A 6,000-nucleotide genomic window follows, 5' to 3' on the forward strand; every position below is an offset into this window, starting at 1 on the left:
CTCTGAAGACTTCTTCCCTCTTGTCTTCAAGCAGCTCCTAATCACCACATCTTGACAAAAACACCTTACTTAACCTCCTCCCAAATCCTGCCTTTCATGGCTCAGAGGGGAGCTCAACCTCCCTTCTGCCTGCTTTCTCCACCACCCACTCACTTCTCAAACACACACGATATGGTTTCTTTCCCCAGTGGCCTGGACCTGGCCAATTCCAATGGTCTGCTCTATATTTTCCTTTGTTGATTGCACAGCTGTTTGTCACTTGCCTTCCCCACCCCCATCTACCTTGCTTTTCATCACCTGCCATTTCTTCCCAAGTCTTTTGACCCCTTGAACTTTTTTTTCCACATTTGCTAATAACTTAACCTCTTTCCTATTCTGTAGCTACTCATTTCTTCCTGCTGCCCTCACAAAGGATTGTGTTATTTCTGCACTCTGTTCATTTAGTCATTCTTTCTTTGTTTGCTTCAAATATTTCTTGTTTGGGCCTTGCAGATGACAGGCAATGAGGATACATAGGGGAAAAAGGGAAACAGCATACTTTAGGGATTAAGACCTTGGATTTGGGGGGTCGAATTCCAGCTCTGCCATTTACCAGATTGTGACCTTAGCCAAGTTATTAAACCTCACTCTGTTCCAGCTTCATCATCTAAATAACAGCAATAATAATAGCATCTCAGGATTGTTTTGAAGATTATATGAATCAATATTTATAAAGAGTCTATAGAAGTGCTTAATAGAGAGTAAGCTCTTCATAAGTATTAAATAAAAGCAATAATAGACATAGTCCACTGGGCACGGTGGTGCATTCCTGTAATCCCAAATACTTGGGAGGCTGAGGAATGAGGATCACAAATTCAAGGTTAGCCTGGGCAACTCAGCAAATCTCATCTTAAAATAAATTTCAAAAATACTTGGAGCTGTAGCTCAGTAGTAGAAGACTTGCCTAGTATATGCAAGGTCGTGGGTTTAATCCCCATCACTGCAAAAAAACTATAGCCCATACCCTCATAAAACTTATATTCTAGAAGGAAAATAAACAAGAGAGCAGATGTGATAACATAATAAATGCTGTCATACAGGAAATACAGGAAGTCATGGAAGCAACAAGAAGGAGGACATATTTTAGAAGAAGTAGAGAGTTTAGGGCTGCATACAGAGGTTTCCTGAAGGATCTGACTTTGCAACTGTCTATTACAATTTGTATCTGAGGTGTCCCCAAAAAATTCATTTGTGAGACAATGCAGGAATGTTCAGAGGTGAAAATATGAGAGCTGTAACGTAATTATGAGATCTGTAGCCTAATCTGTGGATTAATTCATTTGATAGATTAATAATTTAAGTGGATTAATGGGTGGTAACTATAAACAGGAAGGATGTTACTGGAGGAAGTAGGAGACTGGGGGTGTGCCCTTGGTATTATTGGCTCCTTGCACTCCAGCTCTATGTTTCCTGGTTGCCATGTCCTGAGCCACTTTCCTCTTCCACACCCTTCTTCCATGATATTCTGCCTCACCTTGGGCCCAGAGCCAGAGAGTCAGCTAACCATAGACTGAACCTCTGAAACTGTGAGCCAAAATAAACTTTTCCTCCTCTAAGTTGTTTTTGTCAGGTTTGGTCACAGTGACGCAAAACTAATTAAATCACTGTCACTTAGAGGAACTTAGGAATTAGCCTGGTGAAGAAATGCTGCTGGAGAGCAAGAAATGGTACAGGGAGAAGTGAAAGTGTCCCTGCAAAGAAACAGTGAGGTCAGTGAGATGGTGAGAGAGATTGAAAGAGACCCCTCATAAAAAAGGAAATGGTTTGGTGTAAGGAGTAAGGGAGCTGGGTGGGGGGTTGGGTGGGGAGAGAAGTGGCTAGAAATGAGCTTGGAGAGGTGAACAGGAGCCAGGTTAGAAAGGGCTGAGTTGGCCCTATAAGGAGTTGAAATTTATTTGGGGGACAACAAGGAACCACTGAATGATGTCAACGGGCCATGTTTGGGTAAGATGATTCTATCTGCAAGATGAAAAATGGATTGGATGGGGGCAAGAATGGACTCCAGAAGACAGATGAGGATTCTATTCCTGCAGTCTAGAGGGTCCTGAATTCTACTGGTAACTGGGACAGAGAGAAGTGTATGAGTGCTAGGGACACTGAGGCAGGAGAAAAATCAAGTCCTAGTCACAGACTGAACATGCAGTGGGAGGAAAAAGGTGGAGTCAAGGATGGCCATTATTCTGGCTTGTGTAAAAGGGACATTGTGGGCTGGGGGTGGCAAGGGAAGGGATGCATGTGACAGGGGACGCATTCAACAAATATTTATGAAGCATCAGCTATGTGCCATGCATTGTTCTAGGATCTAGATATACATCAGAAAACAAGACAGCCCCAAACTCTGCCTCTGGAGGCAGATAATAAGTAAATATCTAGTATGTCAAAAGAGATTAAATCTATAGAAAAGATAAAGTAAGGTAAATGGTAACTCTGTGTGCAGGGGGACAAGGTGCGTTTGAATTGCCGGTGGGCCACCCAAGTAGAAATAACCAGGAAGCAATCTGGTGTGATGAAGTATATAAATAATCCTCAGATGGAGGAGAAGCGGCACAGGCAGATTTTTTTTTTTTTGGAATATACTAGCGTTGTCAATGCTTAATTGCTTACACTTAACCATATTCAAGGCAAGGACTTTGCACTCCTTATCTTGGGGCCATAGTCCTGTGAGATAGGGACTATTTTTCCAAGAGAAGGTGAGGAAACTGAGGTCTCTCTGCTGGTCAGCCTGACCCCAAGTCCAAGCTTACCTTTCCTACTCTGCAGAAATAATATCACAATAAAGGAGTGTGTGCTGGGTGCCTGAGAACCCAAGTACATGGGAGGAGCCCAGCATGGAACCAGATTGCCAACAGAGAAGCCCAGGGATCCAGGACAGCAGGATGCAGATGGGCCACAGAAAGGAGGGCAGAAGTCAGCCAGCTTCAAGCAGCAACACAGTCTGGAGACTGCCCTCCTGCATTCCCCAAGAGATTGGCCTTGGATAAGCCATCTTGTGGGACTGTATGGAGCCTCAGTTTGCTGTGATATACGTACTGATACCTGCTGATCAACTTGTGCTCAGGGAACCCTCTTTTTGAAACCTGATGGGAAAAGAGCTGGTGAGGGATTGTGGTGATTTCAAAATGAAATCCAGATGTCTGTCAATCAAAAGCAGCCAAGTGCCCAGCAGAAGGCTGAGTATAATCCTTTTTTGAGCTGTTCCCTTCTGCCAGGGTCCAGGCACAGCTAGCTGTATGGACATTTATACACCTGGTTTCTCTGAGAAGTGGTGTAGGCTAAAAATAAAATAGCTGGTGATGAAACTTGGCCCAGGGCAGTCCCCAAAAAGATTCCCAGCAGGTTTTGCCACTTGGGTAACTTCCTGCCACAAGTCAGGGTACAGGAGTATCTCCACTGAGGACCCAGAATTTCCATCTTTCCCCTTCAGAAGTTCTGTTGAGTCCTCCTCCTTCTACCTTAATCCCCTGAGGCCACCACCCCAAGTGCCCCTGTCATATGTAGAATGACAGGAACTCACCAGGCAAGAGAATCATTATTGTGTTTGTGGAGCCCCAGGGGTGCACATGACACATAGAGTGATTCTAAGCAAAGTGGTGAGGGAGGCCTATCACAGACAGTCCTATCCTCTCCCGTCTCCAGAAACCTAGACTCTTCTTCCATCTCTTGTTTCCACTTCATCCACCATGCCATCGAGTGGTGTGGAGTTATTACATTTTGGATATCATTTGAATCCACCTCCCTGCTGGCTTCCTTTTGGATTAGGCCCTTTGCATCTTATTTTTGCCCTAGTGTCAGTATATTTTAGTTTTCCTGATAATTTCATAGGAGGATCTGTGATGTGAAGAATTCTAAACCAGCTTTTACAACAAACCATTTCCACTAATTAAAAAACAAACATGTTGATTCCTGCTAAAGTGTAGTCTTCTTCTTCATCCTTCTCTCCCCGGCTCCCAGGCTATTTTTAAAAATTGACAACATTGAATCAATGTTAGAATATGTCCTTTAAAATGTATCCATAGGGTTGCAGTGTAGTTCACTGGTAGAGTGCTTACCTATCATGCTGGGGACCTGGGTTCCATCCATGGCACTGCAAATAAAAAAAAAGGAATAGTAGAATCATATTTTTACTTAGCTATAGTGAGAACCCCTAGATTTAACTAAGGGTTAATTCATTCCAAGAATATTGCTAGTCTCTGATTTTCCCTCTTCCCACATGGCAGAGTTCTGGCAGCACAGCCAGCTGGACTTACGTGGCCACAGAAGCCATTTACTTGGTGTTCAGTTCATCAGATATCTATGTAGGTTCTGCTTAGCATTTTGCTACATGACTGAGGTTGAAAGACAAATAGGACATGGTTCCTGTCTTGGTAAGCTGCTACTCCACTGGAAAAGCCTGATATAGAGACAGATATTTCTAATATGGTGCAGTAAATGCTCAGAGACAGAGTTACACAAGGTTCTACATGAGCACAGATGAAGAGGATGTAGCTGAAGAGTTATTTATCATAGAAAGCCCCCTGGAAGAGGTGCACCTGAACTTCACCTGAGATGAATAAGAGTTAGTGACAGAGGCAATTATCTCTCAGAATAAAGAAATAATAGGTACCATAGTCTGAAGCCTTGAAATGGGTTCTTTTGTGTGATGCCCCCACAGGTGGCCTTCCCAGGTCCCCAGGTTCCCAGGCTCCCTTTACTGGCCAGAGCTCCAAACCTACAGCTGCCTCATTTGAATACTACTCCAATTTCTCCAGAAAACTGCCCTTAGGAATGGAAGCCACCTTGGATGGAAGTCACACCCTATCACATCAGCAGTCTGTCATTACCTCTTCCCCAACCTGTAGCCAATGACTGCCTGACCCTTGCCTGAGAATGGCATCACCTTTGTGGTGTCCATTTGGACCTAAGCTTGACTGCAAATCAGCCCACATTCTTGCTTTGCTCTGTCCCCTGCCCCATCATGCTTCCTTCACTCCCTTCTTCCTGAGAGCTTCTCCATCAAGGACCCAAGGACCCAAATACCTGCCTTGGGCCCTTCCTCTAAAGAAGCTGACTTAATAGAGTTAGTTTAATAAGCTTCTAGATATTTGGCATGTATTAAAGTTAAGATGTAAATTAAAGAATAGATGGAAGATTAATCACAATAATTAGTCAAAAGCCAGATCACAGAGAACCTTGAATGCCATTATTATGATTTGGATGTGAAATGTCTCTCAAAGGCTTATATGTTGAAGGTTTGGCCCCCAGCTAATGGTGCTATTGGGAATTGATCTAAGCTTCAGGAGGTGAGGCCTAGTTGGAAAAGGTGGGTCACTGGGAGTGTGCCTTTGAAGTATATATCTTGCCTCAGCCCCTTCCTTTGTTTCTTTGCATTCCAACCACCATGAGTTGAGCAGCTTTGCTCCACAATCCCCTGTGGGGACAGGTGCATAGAGTACTGCATACGTGGCATACGTTAAGGGCGTCTGAGTGGCAGGCCTCTCCCCTCATGCTAGGCGTGTGAGCAGCAGGCCGCTTACCTCATAGGCACAGCCCTGGGCATGGGGCCATGTGTTGCAGTCCCTGCACTTGCTCCATGGCCCACTCCTCAATTGGTTGCTGCAAGGACATCGGAAATTGTATTTTGGCTGCCTGTAATCTGCTTAGCTACTGCCCAAGTATATGTGGCAACTGCACAATAAAATCAGACCTGCTTCCTACTTGGTCTCCAGAGGTCCTGATTAGCAACACCACACTTTCCTCTACCATGTCCCATGGACCTCCTTGCTGGATGAGAGCCAGCCCACACAGCTGGTGCCTAAATAGGGACCTAAGGTAACTCTATAAGAGCAGTGAAGAAGGGAAAATGGGGAACCTACTGAGTTCCACCAAAGACTCACAGCTGCAAGTGCTGTGCACTTTCTTAGATACTAAAAATTTAACTCTGAATAAGAGAGAAGCCCAGAAGTTCTGGGATATAAACACTAA

Source organism: Ictidomys tridecemlineatus, chromosome X (assembly GCF_052094955.1).
Source record: "Ictidomys tridecemlineatus isolate mIctTri1 chromosome X, mIctTri1.hap1, whole genome shotgun sequence".
Lineage (NCBI taxonomy): Eukaryota > Metazoa > Chordata > Mammalia > Rodentia > Sciuridae > Ictidomys > Ictidomys tridecemlineatus.